Source organism: Staurois parvus, unplaced genomic scaffold, assembly GCF_062004578.1.
Source record: "Staurois parvus isolate SC_StPar_1 unplaced genomic scaffold, SC_StPar_1.0 ptg000048l, whole genome shotgun sequence".
Taxonomy (NCBI): Eukaryota; Metazoa; Chordata; class Amphibia; order Anura; family Ranidae; genus Staurois; species Staurois parvus.
The window spans coordinates 19,761,680-19,783,959 of record NW_028317844.1 but is presented as its reverse complement, the minus strand read 5'-3'; positions in this window follow the sequence as shown (position 1 = coordinate 19,783,959).

Below are 22,280 nucleotides of genomic sequence, written 5' to 3'. Positions count from 1 at the left end.
CTGGGGCAACCCCTCCCCCCCAAAAAAAAAAGATTAAAAAAAAGGAAAAACAACAAGTTACAGGCATTCAGTGTGGCAATTTAGACTTTATTAGTGCTCTGAAAGACTTGGCTGAGTCCAATAGAGTCTCAGACAAGTCCCAGTTTGGGAAAGAGCTCTTCATCTATACAACTCAAAGATACATAAAGTCCATTAAATTGACCTACTTTTTTTCTTTTTGTAAATGACTATAAATGACCACATTTTAAGGGAATAGTGTTAGTAAAAATAAATAAATGAGAGAATTTTTAATGGTGCTGTATGTTTTATTATTTGAAATTGTTGGTACAGCTGTTCTAGACTGTGTATGTTTGGATAACAAAGGTAGATGTGAGAATTTTTACATTTTTATGCATGCATGAAACCACAGGAGAACTGGAGAATACAGTTTGATACAGAAGGAATTGGAGGGCCCTGCTCATGGAGCTTACAATCTAAAGGGAGGGGGAGGTGGTACAAAAGGTAATAGCTGTAGGGGATGATCTGATGGAGGTGACTCAAATACAGTTCTTAAGTGAAGGTGGGGTAGGCTTCCCTGAATAAATGAGTTTTCAAGGATCATCTAAAGGCGAACAGGGTAGGAGCTAACTGGACATACTGGGGCAGGGAGTTCCAGAGGATTGGAGAGGCTCTGGAGAAGTCCTGGACGTGAGAGTGGGAGGAGGTAACAAGGGAACTAGAAGGCAGGAGGTCTTGGGAGGAGCGGAGAGGACGGTGTGGGGGTGAAGGAAAGGTCAGAGTCTAGGATTACACCTAGCACATGTGGAGGGACCAATGGTTGTGCCATTGATCTCAATTGTAACTTCATGGGAGGGGATCAGGGACGAGCACATATTACAAGCTCAGTTTTAGAAAGATTGAGTTTGAGGAAGTAAAAATGAGCTGCCATGGAGCTCATCAGGAAAAGAAAATTGTTATAAGTATGAAATACTAAGTATTTTTCTGACTGCTCCATGTCAGCACACAAGGGAAATAACTTACATGCAGGGAAGAATGCATAGAACGTTTAATTAGGTATAAAAGTTCAATAACATTCCATTCAAACTTTACATTAGTTAAGCTATCCGGTTCTAAGCAATAGTATGAAGCAAAGGTGTGGATTGAAGACCAGGTAACAGCCTTAGAGATGGTTTCAGGTGAAAGTCGGTATGATACTGCACATGCAATTGATATACTCCTGGTAGAGTGCGCTGTAACTCCTTTTGGTACTGCCAACCCCTTGCTTTTGTATGCCAACGATATGGTTTTTGTTATCCAAGAGGCAGTCACTCTATTAGAAACCTTGGAACCTTTATTTGCCCCTGAAAAAAATTACAAATAGGTGGTTTGAATATTTAAAGTCAGCCATAGTGTCAAAGTATGACCCGTGGTATCTGCCAATATTCAGTGCTAACTTGCTGACTATCTTTAGACAAGAAGGTAGGTAGAACTATCTCCTGGTTTAAGTGGAGCTGAGAAGTCACCAGCATAGGGACTAGCACCGCTTTGTCTGCTAGGAAGGTTGTGAAGGGCTCTTTACACTCTAGAGCTGTGATTTCAAAAACTATTCTAGCAGATGTAACAATGACCAAAAAGGATCAGTGCTGGTTTGTCTTCAGCGTCCTGTGTATCCTGAGACCCTATGATCCTGTATCCTGTTTCGAGTTTTTGACCCGGCTTGTCCTTACTACCCTCTGAACTCTGCCTGCATTGACCTTGGCTTGCCTTCTGACCACCACGTCTGCCTGCTCCATTTGTTTCTGCTCCACTGACCACACTCCTGCCTGTGCCCCAGTACCTGATCCATCTTGCCAGTGTATGACCCAGTCTGTCTGACTCTGCTACTCTTCCTGAGGTCACTAGTACCTGCCTACCATCCCACTGTGCCTGCTGATCTACAGTCTGCTACCAGCACATGCCTTGTCTACCAGCGGTCGCCAGTACCAGTCTGCTTCAGTCTTCTGCCTATCAGCTACCTTCCTGCTTGCCTGCTTCACTGAAGACCACTGATGACTTCACCTGCCTGGCATGGACATCTGCCCTGTTGCTAGCAAGACTTACAGGCACTTGTGCCACTCTGCACTTCTGCAACGTCTGTTCACACTACCAGGGGCCCTGAGTCAGATGTGCAAGAGAAGCCTTCCTCCTCATATTAGGCTCTGCTACCAGGTAAGTGATACAAAGGTAAAGAATTTCTCATACTCAGGTGCCAACGTAGGGGATAATAGGAACATTTTAGTAAATTGGGAAGAAAAGCTAGTATTAGAAGCCTCTTCAGGAAATTGAAAATAATTGGTACTGGGGGAAAACACATCTGCTGTTAGGAACTTCCAGCCTGACATTAAGGCACTTGATGACAAGGGAACCTTGAGTAAAATCTTTGTAACTTTGTGTTGGTTGGGGAGACAAAGAGATCCACCTCTGGATCCACACCCACAATATCAATTTCATAAAAATCTCTGGAAGTAAGGACCATTTGTTGTTTTCCAGGTGCACTCTCAACAGATGGTCTGTCTGACAATTTTCTCCTCCCAGAATGTACAGTAAGTTGCTGAAAGATTAAGCAAATTGTTCTGTGCCCAATCCATGACTGGGACTACCTATCTCAGGCAACAGCTGTGGTGTTGTTCATCTTCAATAATATTTACCGGCGCTAAATAAGATGCATAAAGGCTAGTAGGGCTTGAAAGGAAGGCTGCCCTCAGGTCCAGTGTATTGTTAGATACCATGTTTGTCAAGTGGAAGGGCCAGAACCTCTGACCAAAATTTTCTGCTTCAGGTCTTCTGACTGCCATTGGCTGAGGAAACCACACTGTGCCCACTTAAATATTGGTTTATTTTCAACCATGGTACCCATAACCTCTAGACATTGTCAATCTGTGAGTACCCTGAGAGAAGGAGCTGAGGCTATTCTGCTGAGGCTGTTCTGATGCAGATTGCTGGAATCTTTATTGCTGATAGAGAAACTGTGTTCAGCACTATATTTATCTTTGCTCTGAGATAAACAAGATCTTGAGTAGGCGAAAGATGGCTCTGTGCTATATTTAATGATGATAGGGCTACCTTTCGATAAGTCACTAGTATGCTTTTGTCTTGATTTAGCAACAGTATATTGTAGAGATAGTGACATTCACACTTCTCTCTTTTGTAGAAGGGCCACTAACGCCAGGAAAACCTCTGTGAAGACTCTTGGAAATGTGGTGAGGCTAAAGGGAAAACACAAAGTTGTGCAACTGCAAACTGCATAAACTTTTGAAACTGTGGATGGATTGGTATATGGAAGCATGGATCTCTTAAAGTGGTTGTAAACCTCAGACATTAAATAAGAGCAGAGCATATCCTTCTATAGTGTGTGCTTGTCTCATTTAAGAGAACTAAGTGTCATTTCTGTTTGCTACCTCTTTCCTCTGAACTCTACATGAGTCATTTCTGAAAAGTGTTACTGACACCAAGAGAAAAATGGTGACAGTAGAGGGACCTTCAGCACTTGCATCCTCAGCTCCGTTCCTGTGAGCTGGTTGGAGGGAGGGATGTCTCTGCCCTCCAATCAGCTCTCAGAGCTCTCCTAACTGAACTTTTCAGAGTGTAATTTCAGCTGAAAGCACTTGTTAGACTAACCTTACAGAGTCTTTTTTTCTGCGCCTTGTGAATCAGAGGTTAGTTGATGACTAGAGGGCAGTATTTCAATTGCAAAAGATTGCAGAGATTCTTGAAAAAAATTGTCTTATCAATGAGATCACTTGAAGGTTGTGAGGCTCTGTGGTTGAGATTTACTAAAACTGGATAGTGCAAAATCTGGTGCCGCTGTGCATGGTAACCAATCAGCTTCTAACTTCAGCTTGGTCAATTAAGCTTTGACAAACAAACATGGAAGCTAGTTTATTTGCAGAGCTGCACCAGACTTTGCTCACCCTGGCTTTAGTAAATCAACCCCATTATCTCTTGGTACTTTTAAAAAACAGGTCTCACATGCCATTTTGTCAGAAGGAGCTATGTTCAGGCAAGCCCAACATCTCTCTAGCTGGTGCTGTGTATGATGATAGGAGTTATATTCTCTTTGAGGATTTTTACAGACAACTGAATCAGATCTAGAGCGTCTGTCTCTGGATTAACAATGGAAATTGCATCTTGAAGGAAAACCATGACTGGAGAGAGCATGCTCTTGTCTGTCCTCTGATTTTCATCTTGAGTTGGATGTACTGTAGAAAATAAAACATTAAGAACAGAACATCAACTCTGTCACCAACACATAAAATAAGCGTACTGCACTGAACTTCTTCCTGTCAGTTTGTATGGAAGCAGCCCTCTACCTTCTTTTGTAATGGTGATATTTTGGAGAAACTGGTTTGTCTCACTGCATGCTAGAAAAAAAGGACACCAATTAGTGCCAAAAAAATACAATGTGGAAGACAGGGCAGGACAGTGCCCAAGAGTGTGAACAGCAGTGCACAGGAGACAGGAGCATCAGAGAGATGCCAAGCAGCAGCAGTGTATTCATCTCTTTTTGGATAGGTTTTGAAGAGAAGAATTTTGGACATCACTAACATCTTTGACTATATCTTTGGATGCTTTTTAAATCCTGAGTGCACTAGATCATTTATGCTAAGCAAGTGAAATGTCAGTGCATTTAAACCACTGTGGAAATGGTAAACATTAATATCACCTTTACAGCTGTTGTAAAGGTAATTTTGTTTCCTAAAAAAAAAAAATGTTATACTTACCTGTTGTGTGCAATTATATTGCACAGAGCAGCCACAAACTTCCTCTTCTGGGATCCCCACTGCTGCTCTTGGCTCCTCCTCTTCTGTGCGTGCTCCTATAGCAAGCCACTTGCTATGGGGACACACTTGCAGGCTCACCCAGAGCCGAGCTCTGTGCATCCACAGACACACACAGCTTGTCTTGCCCCTCACAGAATTTGACTGACATCAGCAGGAGCCAATGGCTCCCGCTGCTAACTCTGTGTCCTGTGATAAGTGGAATACAGACCGTTGCCACTGCAGGTGGGCACAACACTGAATTGAGAAAAGGCTTAGGTAAGTATACAAGGAGGTGAGGGGGTGATACACCTACTGAGACAGGGAAGGCATTAAGGTAAAAAATGTCCTGCCTTTTAGAACCTGCCTAAAATTTTTGATAAAAAGTTTACTTTTTGTCAAATGAAATGTAATGATAAATACTGTGCATAAGAAAATGAAAAGTGTTATGCCACCTTAGTAAACTATTTTTTAATTTGCACCATATCTGCTGTGTGCTGACATTTGTGATTATTTGGTTGTATGGTATTTTTCTCCATTAGAGTGCACTGACTGCTTATCAACAGGCACCTGAGGATCAGTGCATTTTATAGTATGGCCCTTTACAATGTCTTGTAAATTTCATATGTGGTAGACCTTTTTTTCTTTGGAGGGCATGTTTAGTCTATTAAAAGACCAGGTCAAAATGTCTAGTATTAACATAGCAAGGAGCCAGCAAGTTTGTGGCACTTTTCCTTTGAGGATATTAACCTGATACATGGAGCACCAAACTCAGTCCTTACTAAAGGATGACATCTGTTTAAAAAAGTATATATTTTTTATAAACTGTAAAATATTACAAAAGTTAAAGATTGACAGATATGAACCAGGGACTTTGATTGCAGGTGTAGTTAATGCAAACTTTCAGTGGAGTTAATGTCTACTGTCAACGGAGTTGTTGTACAACCTGGCAGAGCACCACATTATGTTTCTTATATTTTCATGACTGATTGACATTAGTGACTAATAATTTAAATAATTTAAAAAAGGTTGCATTTTTAAGGATGCACAATCTATTCAAGATATACTGTATATGTTCCTATTTATGTTTTACATGGGAAAAAAGATTTGCGGTCTCTAGAATAAATTTTAAAAAAATGCTCTTACTTTCTGCTAGTAATGTGGACGCCATATCAGAGAAAAACCTAAAGAAGGGAAAGTCAATACTCAGCTTAAAAAGGTTTTGATGTCCATTGGCTAGACGCAAGGCAAGTGAAAATATGTTGTGCTGGAATGTTGATCCAGAGAGGAATCAAATTTCTGTTTTGGAGTCAGGAAAGATTTTTTTCTCTCAAAGGAGTCAAGTGGATACAGCTTCAGTACTCTTTTCCTTTGCCTTTTACCGGATCAAAAGATAACAGACTGGGGATTAGCAGGTAACAAATAACTGAACTTCATAGACTTAAACTAGGTCATTTATAAAGGGTGGTCAAAGGCAGAAATATTTGCAGTCTGTTCATTAAGTGTAGCAGTATTTGTTTGTGTGATGAACTGTCTACTGGCCTATGGGGCCTTCCAGTGCGAGGCATTATAAAAAGGTCTACTATACTTGAAATGTGAGCAGTTTCTACAAGCTTGGCTCCATAGTACTTAGCTATGTTTGGTCTTTGCAAGAAACATCTTTATCAAGCTAATTCACAATTACTAGTATTACATTCATAATTAGTTTACCAATACAGAATAAACATCACAAAGAAACTAGGGACCATAAAAACACAATTGCTATAAAACATGGTTAAAAAGAAATAGCAATTAAAAAAAACATTAAGGTGGAGAAGAAAGGACTAAGCAAATGACAAAACCCATGGCATTTCATTATTAAAAAGCAATAAAACAAAATTATAATACATTAATTTATTTATTGTATGAAACTCTCAGGATAACATACATGTTATGGAAATACAAATGTCTGTCCCATGATAGCCTTTTTTTACTCCTACATAATGATGTTATTTGCTCTACACAAAGGACTGCTATGGGAACATCTCCATTTAAAATGCTGAGAGTGATCTGTACTGTGAAATCTCTTTCTGTATAAGGTTGAAAATGACGCTATTTTACTTATGATATATAGGTAGGGGCCACTGACACATATCAGAGAGTTCAATTATACTATGTGGGAAGCAATACATGCTGTATCAGTTGTCAATTTCCTTTTTGTAATGATTTTTAATAAAGTTGGAATCTGAAGATTTAAACTGACCTTAAAGCATTTTAAAAGGCATTTTTATTAAAACAATAAACATGTTGTACTAACCTGCATTGTGCAATTTTATTGCACAGAGAGGCCCCGAACCTCCTCTTCTGGGTCCAACACTGGCGCTGTCCACTCCTCCTCTTCTGTGTCTGCCCCTACAGCAAGCTGTTTGCTATGAAGGTAGACATGCCTAAGCCAGGCTGTGTGTGTCCATAGACACAGAGACTGACTCAGTCCAACCCCTCACTCTCTGCTCACAGGATTTGATTGACAACAACAGGAGCCAATGGCTCCCACTGCTGCCTAATCCTCCTGTAAAAAATGATAGACAGGGGAGACGACCTGCAGATGAGCATGGCGCTGTATCAAAACAAGACTCAGGTAAGTGTTTGGGGTGGGGTGAGCACAGCAAATGAGTGACAAAACATTTTTTTACCTTAATTTAGAGAATGCATTAAGGTAAAAAATGTTTTAGATTTAGAATCATTTTAGTACATTCATATGTTCTTTTAAAATGTTATTGGAAATACATTTTCTTTCAGTGTAACAAAAATCACCTTACTTAGTTCCCAGTAACATCACGAAAAATATAGAATTTGAGAATTCAAATATAATAATATACAGTGTTCGAAAAATACTGATTTATTGTACTACTAAATGAGTGCAGTGAGGATGATTTGTGCATTTTTGATTAGCTCATTGAGTCTCTTTATTCAATGAATTGAGTAAATAACTTAAATCATTTAATCTAGTCATGAGCCTAATATATTGGGCTTGATTTAGTGCATGTTTGGTGAGCCTCACCTAAGTTCGGATGCTGAATCTGAACCCTATTGAAGTCAATGGGAGCTAATAGGCTAGGGATTGTCAAACAAAAGATATGGGGGCTTGGCCTTACAGCAGTTGTGGGAGGGGAGCTGCCAGAGCGGTGAATCACTCTGGCAGCTCTTTGTGGCAGTGTGATTTCACTCTTTAGGTGCTGGCAAATGACAGCTCTCAGATGCTTTTGTGCCAGAGCAAAAACAACAAAAAAATTATTAAAAAATTCAACTTGGCAGGGAGCAGTGATTTTAACAATGCTTAAAGCAGAACATCAAAAATGTAAAATTCTACTAAATAATATGCCACCAACCTGCCTGTGAAGCAGGACATCTGTACTATGTATGAAATTTACTATAGCAAAATTAACATTTATAAAGGAAAAAATTCCATTTAGACCTAATTAGCACTATTTGTCATGACTGGCGTTTTTACTGCAAGTTAAAATGCCTGACACCGCAGATACATATAGGAAACAATTGTTTCCTATGTGTTCCATTCACACTGCGATAAAAATTGAATGCAGTGTACCTTTTATACGCTTCAAATAAAGTTTGTACAAAACAAAAAAAGGAGCCATGTGATGAACTGAATCCCACACTTCCCCCTACCGCAGTTGTGGGGGGGGGGGGGGGAGCTGCCAGAGTGGTGAATCACTCTGGCAGCTCTTTGTGGCAGTGTGAATTCACTCTTTAGGTGCTGGTAAATGACAGCTCTCAGATGCTTTATGTTTGTGATAAAAAGCGGCTGGGTGTTTCCTTTGGCTATACCAGATCTTTGTCTTTGATGGGGTTCTGATATAGATGGTAAAGGAGGAACCCAATGCAAAAAAACAAGAAAAAAAAAACATGAGGTCCCTCCAAATTTATACTTGACACTCATCCAAGCATGCAAGGCCACTATGCTGGTATGCACTTGTACTGTTATGAAACTTAGGGGGGTACTGTTATGGAATGTGGGGGCACTCCTCACTATGTTTTGTGCCCCCCCCCCTAAAATCCACACTAGACCTGACTTTACAATATCCAGCTCCTTTTTTGCCTTCAACTGTCAGCTGGAAATCCACCAGGTGTAGATATTTTGCTGGTTGTTAAAATGCTGGTGGAGTAGGATGCTGTCACATTTAGCAGTGGCAGTAATACCACTGTTAAATATTTCAGTTCCCACTGAAACCAGAGGTTTGGCTTGGCCTAACACCTATTTATTTGGTCCATTCACTAACTTGCAAACAAGGAAACATGAGTTTGGATCAAACAGGTAGATCTTTCCTAATCCAATCAAGTGAAAAACATATTCATGTATACCTATTTCATCTGCACATACAGTAACTGGATATTCAAAGTGAACATGAGTTTGCTTTTCAGATGACTGGATAATTTAATTAACTATTTACACAATTTGTTTAGTAAATATTCTCAACTTATTTGGTAAATCAATCATATCTGTGTGCATATTTGTGCTCCAAAACAGCATAATGAAATTCCATCTTCAGTTATCAGGTACAAGCCCAAGTTTTAAAAATGCTAGTAGACTATACATAAATTAATTTTGACAACCATTAAAAAAATCATTATGCCAATAACCTTGGGCTTTAAAAGGGATCAAAATAGGCAACACACAAATGAAACTTTTAGTGAACTAAGTAAATTAAGTCACATTACTAAATGTGTGAGTGTTTGTGTGGCATTAAGTCCTGCACATCTAGACTAGAGATTAGGGGCATTAGCACAGGTGGGGACATGTTTACATTATCTTCTATTAGCTCTACAAGTGTTTCTAGACATAACATGTGTTAGGAGGGTGTGGTTAAAGGCAAATGTGGTTAAAGAACTATGCTATTATCTGTTCAGTAACTCTTCCTCTAAAGTTGGCCATAGGCATTTTTCATATAAATCAATACATTTCCAACAAACATTAGAACAGCACAAGTAGTGAACAACAATGGCTGAGAATACAGGCAGTTATCTTGGCAAAGTGATTTTCCAACCTGTTAGAAAGTCATCATCTGCAGACTGTATAGAGGTTATTTTGAGCTTTTAACCAGCACAAATGATTGTGTCTGTTAATCCTGGGCATGAGTTATCATGTACACCTATAGAAATCACAGCTAGTACATTACATTTTATTATTGACAGATTTTCCAGTTATCTAGGCAATATTAGGTAGGCTATGGTATGTGTATGGACTAGTGTCACCAAGTTAATAGCTGTAATTGTTTTATTATTGACATACTTGTCAAAACTGTATCAAAATTAATAAAAGATTTAACTGTCTATAAAATTTTTAATACAAATTCTTAAGAAAGGTTTTTGGAAAATTTGTACAAAAATTCTCAGAACATTCTCCAAACATTTGAATGTCATTCAAAAGATATTCTTTGCTTTTAACATTTAATTTTGGAATTAATGGGCTTACTTAATGGAATGAAAACATCATACACTGTAAGGAATTTGTTCATTTTCTCATCACTTCAGTTGAAATTCAACATTAATTTGACCCACTATGATTAGAAAAATTAATTAATCTTTGTAAAACACTCTCTTTTCCTAAGAAGACCGTATATAGGAAATGGAACTTTGAATATACCTCCAATAGCTATACATATAATAATTCAAAATGTTTAAAAGATTAACATTAGAGATGAGCGAAGAATTCAAAAATTTGATTCGGCTGATTCGGCGAATTCGCGGAATAAATTTGATTCGAGTCGAATATATTCGCTGCGAATTTAACTTATAAAAAGGGTGTTTCTAGGCTTCAGAGAGCCTTTATATTAGTGCAGAACACTGTACCTTTAATTTAAATGCCCTTGGAGTCTGCTGGGGAAGAGAAATAATACTGTCAGTCAGTATGACATGCAGATGAGTGCCGTCGATCTTAGAATCACCGCACACTTCACTCATTTGGGCAGTCACGGGGCCAAAACCAGAGTGTGGAGCCACAGTGTGGCGGTGGAGGCAGCAGCAATGGGAGGCCATACAGCACCCTATGACAAAATGGAACCCACCAGCAGTGTGAGGAGACCTGAAAGTGGCACATGGCAGAGTGTGGCGATGGAGACAGCAGCAATGGGAGGCCGTACAGGGACCCATGACACACTCTGGACCTGGCAGCAGCATGAGGAGGCGGTACAGGGGCCCATGGCAGATTACGGGCCTGGCAGCAGCAATGGGAGGCCCGTAATCTGCCAGCACCCTATGACAAAATGGAACCCACCAGCAGTGTGAGGAGACCTGAAAGTGGCACATGGCAGAGTGTGGCGATGGAGACAGCAGCAATGGGAGGCCGTACAGGGACCCATGACAGATTACGGGCCTGGCAGCAGCATGAGGAGGCGGTAAAGGGGTCCATGACAGATTACGGGCCTGGCAGCAGCAATGGGAGGCCCGTAATCTGCCAGCACCCTATGACAAAATGGAACCCACCAGCAGTGTGAGGAGACCTGAAAGTGGCACATGGCAGAGTGTGGCGATGGAGACAGCAGCAATGGGAGGCCGTACAGGGACCCATGACACACTCTGGACCTGGCAGCAGCATGAGGAGGCGGTACAGGGGCCCATGGCAGATTACGGGCCTGGCAGCAGCAATGGGAGGCCCGTAATCTGCCAGCACCCTATGACAAAATGGAACCCACCAGCAGTGTGAGGAGACCTGAAAGTGGCACATGGCAGAGTGTGGCGATGGAGACATGGGCCCCCTGGCCACGCTTGACTTTCTGGCCACATAGTCGACATACGGCTACGTTTACTTCCTCGGGCGGCTTGACGAAAAATTGCCACACCGCCGAGTAGGAAACTTTGCCCCCGCTACTCCTCACTGGCTGACTGCTACTTCCTCCGTGCACACCGGCACCACTACTGGCCGTGGTGGTAGGCTGCAGTGGAGCTGGTGCTCTACTCCGTGGCCGTTTGCCTCCACTGACACTGCTGCGACCCTGCTGCCTCCTGGGCAACCCACCGACTGTTTTGCTCGCTGCCAAGCTGGCACCCTCTTCTCCTGATGATGCGGAAGCAATAGCCTGATGACGACGAGGCTGCCAAGTGCGATCAGCCTCATCATCATCAATTAGGGTCTCCGCCTCACTACTAGCCCCCTCGGCTGCGTGTGGGTCAGGAGACAGACCTGTCTCTAGACCGGCTACCGAGCCACTCTCCTCGCCAGTATTTCTTCGCCTGGCTGCTGAAGAGGCGGATGTCTCCCCCCGTTCCTGACCGCCCTCTGTTAGCTCTTCCTCACTGTACAGTGGGGCTGAGCCCACAGCATGCGATACTTCGCTTGGTGAGGGAACACCAAAGGACAGGGGCAGGTAGAGGACACGTGATTTCAGTGGGCTTGCTCCCGGGCCATGCCAACTAACGGTTGTGTCTGACGTACCCACCGACCGTTGGCTGTAGGTGTCCCTCAGTAACAATTCTGTGTCCCTCAGTAACAATTCTGTGTCCCTCAGTAACAATTCTGTGTCTGTCCCTGAGTAACAATTCTGTGTCCCTGAGTAACAATTCTGTGTCCCTGAGTAACAATTCTGTGTCCCTCAGTAACAATTCTGTGTCCCTCAGTAACAATTCTGTGTCCCTGATTAACAATTCTGTGTCCCTCAGTAACAATTCTGTGTCCCTGAGTAACAATTCTGTGTCCCTCAGTAACAATTCTGTGTCCCTCAGTAACAATTCTGTGTCTGTCCCTGAGTAACAATTCGGTGTCCCTGAGTAACAATTCTGTGTCCCTGAGTAAGAATTCTGTGTCCCTCAGTAACAATTCTGTGTCCCTGAGTAACAATTCTGTGTCTGTCCCTGAGTAACAATTCTGTGTCCCTGAGTAACAATTCTGTGTCCCTCAGTAACAATTCTGTGTCCCTCAGTAACAATTCTGTGTCCCTCAGTAACAATTCTGTGTCTGTCCCTGAGTAACAATTCTGTGTCCCTGAGTAACAATTCTGTGTCTCTCAGTAACAATTCTGTGTCCCTCAGTAACAATTCTGTGTCTTTCCCTGAGTAACAATTCTGTGTCTGTCCCTGAGTAACAATTCTGTGTCCCTAAGTAACGATTCTGTGGCCCTAAAGTCTCTCTGGCCCTAACTCTGTCCCTAATACAGACAGGTCTGTCTCTCTTGAATGACCGCAGGCTAATGGAGAATTGTAAGATGGCCGCAATTTATAGCTCCACCATTACACAGTGCTGGCTGGCTGGCTGCTGATTGGCTAATGCGATCACATGTCATGAATGAATGCATTATGGGTCAGCGCGCCTTGTCTGCGCGCCTTCCCAGAGATCCCCGCTCCGTCGCCACACATGTCGCCGCCATTTTTGGGAAAATTCGATTCGTGCATCCGAAGTTGGCTAATTTTCGGATTCGGCGCGAATCGAATATTTCCCAATATTCGAAACGAATTCCACTTCGCCATGTTCGATTCGCTCATCTCTAATTAACATATATTTATTTGTACATTTAAATGAATGTTCCCGGCTTCTTTCCGTAGAAGCCACTGGGCACTTTCAGGTTTAAAGATGGCTGCCATGTGGGGGAAGTGAAAGAGGGGAGTGAGAGGGTGAAAGAGAGGAGGGGTGAGAGAGAGGAGGAGGAGGAGTGAGAGAGATAGGAAGGGATGAGAGAGGAGGGGTGTGTTTTAAATTGCACTAAAGTTGGGCATGGCTTGAAAGGGGAGTGGTTAAATCGTGTCTGAGATGACTTATATAGTGCAGTAATGTTAAATAGGGAATGTACAGTGTGGAGTGTATGACAGTGGGTAGTATGTACAGGGAGAGGAGTGCGGAGTGTATGGCTATGAGTAGTATGTGTAGGATGGTGTCAGTAGTTCTTCATTTTTATTATTATTAATATTTTTTTACAATTTTGTAATTTGTTTTACAAATTAATGTTTTATTATTTTTATCATTTTTTCTCAAAATGCTTTTGGGTGGCCAGTGGATGGTGTCAGTAGAGCAATGGTGTGGGTGTCAGAATGATCTAATTTTTTAAATATTTTTTACAATTTATTTCTGTATTATTTTTTTCACAATGATTTTGTGGAGGCAGTGGACAGTGTCAGTAGGGAGTGAACAGGGAACATTAGTACTTGTTGGGCTGTCATTAGATTGGGATGAATAAACAGAACCTGTACCCCCTTATATCGGAAGGAAGGGAATGGATGGAGGGAAGGAAGGAAGAAAGAAAAGGGAGGGAGGGAATGGATGGAGGAAAAAAGGGGAGGGGTGGGAGGAAAGAATGAAGGGAGGGGATGGAGGAAGGAAGAAAAGGGAGGAAGGGAATGGATGGAGGAAGGAAGGAATGAAGAAAAGAAAGAAAATGAATGTATGAAGGAAAGGGAAGGAAGGAAGGAAAGGGAGGGAGGAAGGAAGGGGAGGTAAGGAAGGAGGGATGGGAGGAAAGAATGAAGGGGGGGTTGGTGGAGGAAGGAAGGGAAGGAAGAAAAGGGAAGGAGGGAATGAATGGAGGAAGGAAGGAATAAAGGAAAGAAAGAAAATGAATGGAGGAAGGAAGGAAGGAAGGGGGTGGAGGAAGGAAGGGAAAGAAGAAAAGGGAGGGAATGGATGGAGGAAGGAAGGAAGGAGTGAAGGAAGGAAAGAAAATGGATGGACGAAGTAATGAAGGTAAAGGAAGGAAGGGGAGAGAAGAAAGGAAGGAAGAAAAGGGAGGGAACAGATGGAGGGAGGAATGAAGGAAAGGGAGGGCAGGAAGGAGGGTAGGGAGGAAGGAAGAACATGAAAGGAGGGGAGGGAGGAAGTAAGGAAATTAAAGGAGGGAAGGGAGGAAAGAATGAATGGAGGGGATGAAGGAAGGAAGGAAGGAAGGAAGGGGAGGGAGGGGAGAAGGGGAGGGAGGGGAGAAGGAAGGAATGATTGAAGGATGAGGAGGGAAGGAATGAAAAAATTAAGGGAGGGGATAGAGGAAGGAATGAAGGTAAGGAAGAAAAGGGAGGGAGGAAAGGAAGGAAGGAAAGAAGGGGAGGGGAGGGAGAGTGGAAGAGAGGGAGGGAGGGAGGGAAGGAAGGGAGAGAGGGAGGGAGGGAGGGAGGGAAGAAAGGTAGGAAGGGGAGGGAATGAAGGAATGGGAGGGAAGGAAGGAATGGGAGGGAAGGAAGGCAGGAATGAAAGAAGGAAGGAAAGAATGAAAGGAGGGGATGGAGGAAGTAAGGAAATGGATGGAGGAAGGAATGAAGGAAGGGGAGGAAAGGAAGGGAGGAAGGAAGGAAGGAAATAAGAAAAGGAAGGGAGGGAATGGATGAAGGAAGGAAAGAAGGGAGGGAAGAAAGTAAGAATAGGGAGGGAGGGAAGGAATTGTTGAAGGAATGAAGGAGGGTGAGGAAAGGAAAAAGGAAGGAATGAAGGAAGGGGAGGGAAGGAAAGAAGGAAGGGAGGAAGGAAGGAAATGAAAGGAGAGGATGGAGGAAGAGAGAAAAGGGAGGGAGAGAATGGATGGAGGAAGGAAGGAAGGAAGGAAATGGATGGAGGATGGAATGAAGGAAGGGAGGAAGGAAGGAATGGAGGAAGGAAGTAAGAAAAGGGAGGGAGGGAATGGATGAAGGAAAGGAAGGAAGGAAGGAAGAATAGGGAGAGAGGGAATGGTTGAAGTAAGGAAGGAATGAAGGAGGGTGAGGGAAGGAAGGAATGAAGGAAGGGGAGGGAAGGAAGGAAGGAAGGGAGTAAGGAAGGAAATGAAAGGAGGGGAGGGAGGGAGGAAAGAATGAAGGGAGGGGATGGTGAAAGGAAGAAAAGGGAAAGAAGGAAGGAAAAGGGAATGGATGGATGAAGGAAAATGAGGGAAGGAAGGAGGGGAGGGAGGAGGGGTGGACTGACAATTCATGGGGCCCCCGGGCAATAGGGGATCATGGGGCCCCTGTGTTATTGCCCAAACTCAAAAAAGCCTATGAAAAAGGTACCAGGGGCATCTTATGAGGTGAATATACTAAGAAAGTTATTAAAGAGGTTATTAAATACATTAACGTGTCACCCAATGTATGGTCTCCATTCAGTAGCCAAAAGAGGCATACAAAAAAGGAGGGTTGTGAAAAGAGATTCACAGAAAAGCGGCTACATAATGAACAGAACGTGACACTAAGGGAATAATTTCCAAAAATTATGCTTTATTACACACAAATGAATATGACATATGGGCATTTGCCCTGGTTTACCATCACCTCAGTATGAGACAATACACACAGACCTAAAACCATTTAAAATGACACAAAAACCGGTCTAAATGTATGTGTAGCAGGGAAAATGGCTACATGAGTCTAGTGTCCCTGCAACACAAACACACAGGTGAACACTTCCCTTGGGAGGTATATCCAAAAATTATGCCATGGGCATACCATAATAGAGGATATAAGGGATTAAACAGTAACCATAATGGCAAATCCCTATCAAAAAATCCAAAAAATTATGCTGTAAATATATATATCTCACATGTATGCAATGGAGCAAGCACAATATGCGTCAAAAAGGAGAGTAGCAGGCCTCAGGCCTGTATGAAGGAAGACATAAATGTCAAATATATTGTACAATACATTCCTGTGCCGGCACAAGTGGTTGGGGCCCATTCATCTGTAATATAGATAGCTGTTTCCTAGAGCTCTTGGATGGGAATATGCCCCATTTATTTCCAGGATGGAAGAAAAGATGCACACAGCAGCACTCTGCTTGAAATGGTTTCTTCACCACTACATGTGGACTATACACCACTTTTTGTAGGAAAAAACAAGACACATCCCAAGGACTCTTCTGCCTGTTGAAATATATATGGTATATCTTGTTTCCTATACAAAGCACCATGATGTCCCCATCCTGTAGTGAAACAAACAATATGTGGGAAGTCACTGACAGAGCTCACACTCTATAGAAGATATATAGGTCATATAGATCACAGAGGACCATATATCTAATGTCCTGCAACAATCCACTCACCACCTGTGCTATGGATAACGGGAATGAAAGAGAAATCCTTCATAGGTACTGCCATACAGGGCCAAGGCGGCCAAGGAACCACCGCTGACATCCGCCGATATACCGCGGGTTCCAGCCCCTTCTCGGCGCTTGTGCTGCTTAGGCTTGCCTCATGGCTTGTGAAGATGGCTTCCTCCTTATGGGTCAGCGTGCGTTCCACCTAGTGCGCATGACCGGAAGTGACGTATCTGACGTATGACGTCAACGCGTTTCGCCGATGGGCGTATCTCACTCAGCTTCGTCAGGACCAATGAAACAACCGCATTTCAATTTCCTATTTATAGTGGGTAAAGACCCACCCATTTATGCAAAAAGCCAACCTGCAGTTATTCCTAATGGAAGAAAGAAAGGGCTAAATACTTAGCACAGCTGCTGGTCATTATTGAATAAAATTAAAAAACAGATATCCGGAGACAACAGAGAGGGGAGAGACTTTAGCAATTTTGACAATACACATATTGATCAAAAAATCATGAATTAAATATATTCGTCAACTAAAGCACCCATCACACTCTAACCAGAAGGTGGCGATATTAATCAGAGAATCAACAAGTCTATCCACTGAATCAAATTATCAGAGAAACCCCTCTGAATTACCATAATATACCACAAGATGGCAATATAACCTGAAAATTCTCATTAAGGGTCACTTCAACAGAAATACCCCAATTTTTAAATATCCATCCTATGGTATGATTATTATTAAAGAAAAAAAAAGGTACAAAGAAAGAAGTTAGCTCAAAATACCGTCCTGATACATATGGTTTGGAGCTATATTTAAACTCATAACTTGAGATCTTCCATATTGTTTTAGTTGTTTCCATATACATACATACTTTTTAAGGATTTAAGTGACATATTAGTGAAAACAAAAATCCCACAAATTAACCACCACATGGCAATAATAAAGTACATGGCTCTAGCTATTTTTCCAAAAATACTTGGAGATCACATTCCACATTTAACCCCTTAGGGTGCAATGTATCAAGTTTATATATCCAATATTTTTCTTTTTTAAGCAGTTCTCTGTCAAAATCACCTCTCCTCTGTGGAAAGTGCAGTGCATAGAAACCTTTCACTTTCGTACCATCCAGTTTGCCTCCATGATATTTAACGTAATGTTGGGCAAGATTACTATCAGGTTCATTAGATCTAATATCTCTAAGATGTTCACCTATTCGTACTTTAAGTTGTCTTTTGGTCTTACCTACATACATCTTTTTACAAGGACAGGTTAAGATGTATAATACTCTTACTGTAGAGCAATTTATGAGACTCTGAATTTTATAATGAGTCTTGCTCCATTGCATACATGAGAGATATATATATTTACAGCATAATTTTTTGGATTTTTTGATAGGGATTTGCCATTATGGTTACTGTTTAATCCCTTATATCCTCTATTATGGTATGCCCATGGCATAATTTTTGGATATACCTCCCAAGGGAAGTGTTCACCTGTGTGTTTGTGTTGCAGGGACACTAGACTCATGTAGCCATTTTCCCTGCTACACATACATTTAGACCGGTTTTTGTGTCATTTTAAATGGTTTTAGGTCTGTGTGTATTGTCTCATACTGAGGTGATGGTAAACCAGGGCAAATGCCCATATGTCATATTCATTTGTGTGTAATAAAGCATAATTTTTGGAAATTATTCCCTTAGTGTCACGTTCTGTTCATTATGTAGCCGCTTTTCTGTGAATCTCTTTTCACAACCCTCCTTTTTTGTATGCATCTTATGAGGTGCCCTACTGACCCCGGGCCCTCGGGCAGTGCCCGAGTTTCCAAATGGTCAGTCTGCCCCTGGGAGGGAGGAAGGAAAGAAATGAAAGAAGGGGGGGGGGAGGGAGAAAGAAGGAATGATTGAAGGGCGAGGAGGGAGGGAAGGAGAAAATTAAGGGAGGAAGGAATGAAGGTAAGGAAGAAAAAGGAGGGAAGGAAGGAAGGAAGGAAGGAAGGGAGAAAATGGATGGAGGAAGGAATAAAGGAAGGGGAGGGAAGGAAGGAGGGGATGGAGAAAGGAGGGATGAAATGGATGAAGGAAGAGCGAAAGGAAGGAAGGGAGAGAGGGAAGGAAAGAATGAAGGGAGGGGATGGCGGAAGGAAGAAGAGGAAGGGAGGGAATGGATGGAGGAAGGGAGGGAATGGATGGAGGAAGGAAGGAAGGAAGAAAGGGAGGGAAGGAAGGAAGAAAAGGGAGGGAAGGAATGGATGGAGGAAGGAAGGAATAAAGGAGGGGGAGGGAAGGAAGGACTGAAGGGAGCAAGGAAAGAAATGATAGGAGGGGAGGGAGGAAAGAATGAAAGGAGGTGATGAGGAAGGAAAGGAAGAAAAGAGAGAGGGGGAGAGAGAGAGAGGGGGAGAGAGAGAGAGAAAAGGAGAGCTGACTTGGTACATTCAGAAGCATTACAGAGGTGCCGACTGATCTGGACAGGGGAGGCAGAGCAGATCCTCTCTCCTCTGCTCTGCAGTGGAGGATGGGGGGAGGGGCTGGACACTGTCAGAAGATGAGGCATCAGAGACCTGGGAGGGGGGCTGAGGAGCACAGGGGGGGGGTCAGGAGGGAAATCCGATGCACAGCCAGGGATGATCAGTGCAGTGCAGTGGAGGGACAGTGACAGCACCAATCTCCCTGCATGGATTTCAATGATGCAGCTCGAAGCCTCTCTCTCCCGCGGCTTTCAGCTTCTTCATTGAAATCCATGCAGGGAGGTCGGTGCTGTCACTGTCCCTCCACTGCACCGATCACCTCCGACTTTGTTATATCATCCATGGGGGGGGGAAGGGTGTGTGCAGTGAACACCCCACACCCATGGATGATATGACTCTCTTTTTCCCACTGCCCACTGGCTCCATCACCAGCACAGTGTCCGAACCCGTCACCCGGCTCACTCTACCACCACGTGAAGTGACAGGTGAGCTACTTCTGGGTCGGGATCTGAGACTGCTGCCTCCTCCGCTCCCCACACTGTCACTGCACAGTGATTCTCTCACGGGCCCCCTACTGACCCCAGGCCCTCGGGCAATTCTGAATGCCCGAATGGACAGTCTGCCCCTGCACAGGTCTTCACTCCCAGACCAGATGCCACTGGCAAACCCAGCAGAAGCGTCTCAAAGTGGAAAGAAGGGCAAGCCATTAAACAACCCAGGGGTACACACTAATACCCCAAACCATGGGCATGGGGTATCCAGGAAAAATCAGAGGTGAAGCACATAGACCGAAGAGCATTCAACAGAACCCACCTAAACCACACCTGGCAATGGTAGCACCACCTATTGGTCAAGAACTAGTGTGCCAAGCCTAATAAAAATTTGTATGGAAAAAAAAGTGAGAAAAAAGGGAAGGAAGAGGATTAGGAGAAATAATTAGTAAAAAATATAGGAGAAAAATATTGGAGAAAAAGAAAATTCCTCTCTTCCTCTCACGTATGTGTACAAAGCAGCAGCACAATAATGATGTTATCCTTCTGCTCACTCCACACCCAGCTCCTGTCAGCATGTTTCCTGTTACCACATGTGCATGCATTAGAGTCAAGGCTGACTTTCATGATTGCCTTTCCCTCACATAAACTTAATACTGCTTTACGAGGACTAACAGGCTGACAAAATTATATTTATTTTTTTTCTGCATATACGGTAGTTCAGCTTTGAATACTTGCCTCCATTCCCAAGATCCACCTATCTAAATGCCCACATTTTTTGCCTTCATTACTCCTTTCAGATTACTTAGTGATTATTAGAAAATAATTGATTTTTCTGGGCCTTTGCTTGCATCTTTTTTAAAATTGGTGACAGGGTCTCATGTTGTGATGATGTATAACATATGTAATATTCTCTTTTTTATCAGGGTGCATTGCTTTCTAATTTATATGAGTGAACATGATGAACATCATACCAATTCATCATATTGTTACATGTTAAATGGTTGACATTAAAAGTTCTTTCCATTTTCTAATTATTAAGGGGGTCAGCTCAACATTTATTTTTCATTGCAATGATGAGAAAATTCAAAAGAACAGTATGGAAACTTATTTTTTGATTGAACAAATTTATAATGGTGTATGTGGTTTTCATACAGGAATGTCTATTCGTCCTGCCGCAACCCCCTCAACCTAGTATCTGTCCCCCTGCTCCCTAAAACCACCCCCCCGTTTTCGTGTGCACTCCTGAACGCCCAATCGGTGTGTAACAGGCTCGCCGCCATCCACAACCTCTTTATTTCCCGCTCCCTCAACATCCTAGCGATCACGGAAACCTGGATCCAAGCCACTGATTCTACCTCCCCTGCAGCACTCTCCTATGGAGGTCTCATCTGGACCCACTTACCCAGACCCAATGGTCGTAAAGGTGGTGGGGTTGGTCTGCTCCTGTCACCACAGAGCACCTTCCGAGTCCTCCCAAACCCCCCCTCTCTATTCTTCTCCTCCTTCGAGGCCCACTGCATCTGAATATTCTCCCCAACCCCCCCGAGGATTGCTGTAATCTATTGGCCTCCTGGACCCGTATCCTGCTTCCTTGATGACTTTTCCGCCTGGCTACCCTTCTTTCTCTCCTCCGAGCTACCCACCATCATCCTTGGGGATTTCAACATCCCTGTCAACATCGACAACCTGGCCACATCCCAACTCCTCCACCTAGCCTCCTCTTTTGCACTCGCACAGTGCATACAATCCACCACCCATTCCGATGGGAATATCCTAGACCTTGTCTTCTCCCATCTCTGCTCTCCCCACAACCTCTCAAACACCCCTTCCCTCTCTCTGACCACAACCTTATTACCTTCTCTGTCTCCTCGTCCTCTAACGCCTTCCCCTCCAAATGTCATACTACTACCGGCTGTAACCTCTGCAACCTGAACCCTTCCCTCCTCCACTCTACATCTGATCAACTTTACAACAGCATCCTTCCCCTGTCCTTCCCCGACCTGGCCATGAGCGCCTATAACAACTCGCTGTCAACCGCCCTTGACTCGCTAGCGCCTTTAACCACACGAAACATCAGACCCCGACCGCTCCAGCCCTGACAGATTGATCACACCAAAACTCTCAAACGACGCAGTTGTGCGCTGGAGCGACTATGACGCAAAACCAGATCCCAACTAGCATTCACCCGCTATAAATCTGCCCTCCACACCTACACCTCCTCCCTCCATGCTGCCAAACAAGCCTACTTCCTGACCTTCATCAAAACCCTCTCCTCCAATCCTCGCCGGCTCTTCTCCACCTTCAACTCTCTAATCTCTCCGCCCCCACCTCCACCCAGCACCTCACTCACCGCCCTTGAGATTGACAATCACTTCAAAAATAAGATTGACGCAATTCGCAAGGACATCGCCGCTGCTCAAACTTCCTCCTCACCCATCCCCTCTCACACAGCTACCCCCTCATCACCCCTTCTCCCTTGGCCTAACCACTGTTCAGACCTCCACCTCACCTAACATTCCTCACACTGAAGCCCCCTCAACACTCCACTCCTTCGACCTTACTA